Source organism: Salvelinus alpinus, chromosome 36, assembly GCF_045679555.1.
Source record: "Salvelinus alpinus chromosome 36, SLU_Salpinus.1, whole genome shotgun sequence".
Lineage (NCBI taxonomy): Eukaryota > Metazoa > Chordata > Actinopteri > Salmoniformes > Salmonidae > Salvelinus > Salvelinus alpinus.
Genome location: NC_092121.1, coordinates 20746002 through 20746890, shown reverse-complemented (window position 1 = coordinate 20746890; position 889 = coordinate 20746002). Strand labels below are relative to the sequence as shown.

General features: G+C 38.7%; 1 protein-coding gene across 1 annotated transcript in view; it reads left to right on the top strand.

The window, feature by feature from the left end:
- LOC139565023 (speckle-type POZ protein) overlaps positions 1-659 on the top strand; it is a 139938-nt gene extending 139279 nt beyond the window's left edge. The window contains exon 11 of the mRNA XM_071385030.1: positions 1-659. This exon is cut by the window's left edge and continues 262 nt beyond it. The gene's annotated coding sequence lies outside the window, so the exon portion shown is untranslated.
- Positions 660-889: the final 230 nt, after the last annotated feature.

Genomic DNA, 889 nt, shown 5'->3' with positions numbered 1-889 from the left:
TCCCTCAGCTGAAAATACAGGGGGGATGGTATGGATTTGGTACAAAGACGATGAAAAAAAGGGATGATCCACCCTGATAACTGAATATAGACAGTGACTACCTTGTCTTACCCTGTACACCTGTAGAGAACACAGTGTTTGGGTATAGGAGGGAGGTAGAAGTTGTAAAAAAAATTTTTTTTTACTTTACATTTGTAAGTCCTCCTTAAAGCTTGGGTTTTTACACAATGCTACATGTATGAAATCAGAAAAACAAACAAAGACAATAACCAAAAATGGACAAAGAGAAAGTTTTAGGTGATGAAGTGCCACCATGTCCCAGTCATCTTCCCTGAGCAGAGAAACACCCTGTAGTTCATGTTTGACATCCATCTTGTACAAAATAACATTTTAAGCATTTTTCTTGCCGAAGGGTGAAAAGAAAGGTGATATTTGCAAGAAACAAGATGGAGATGAACACGTTTTAATGTTCAAAATGTCCAACCTTTTTCTCTAAGAAAAACGACATACAAAAACATATTGTATCAACTGTTTTTACTCTGACCCTTTTCAGGACTCCTTTCCTCATTGGTGGAATTAGAACGCACTCCTACATCACTGTCAAAACGCTAACAAATGTTTAGTCTCAACACAAAATACAGCTATTTTGGATTGTAAAAGCCTTGTTGTCTTTCAATATCTACTGAGTTGTCATTAGTGTGTGTGTGTGTGTGACCATGTCTGCCAACGATTGACTGGTTAAACACCCATTTGAAACTGCTGCACTCAGCCCTATTTACATCTCATCCACACATGATCGAAGTCTGTTAAATCCCCTACACACACCTGATCCTACTGTACTGTAAGTGCCAGGGTATGTCTGGTGTATAGCCTTACCTGTTGGCACTGT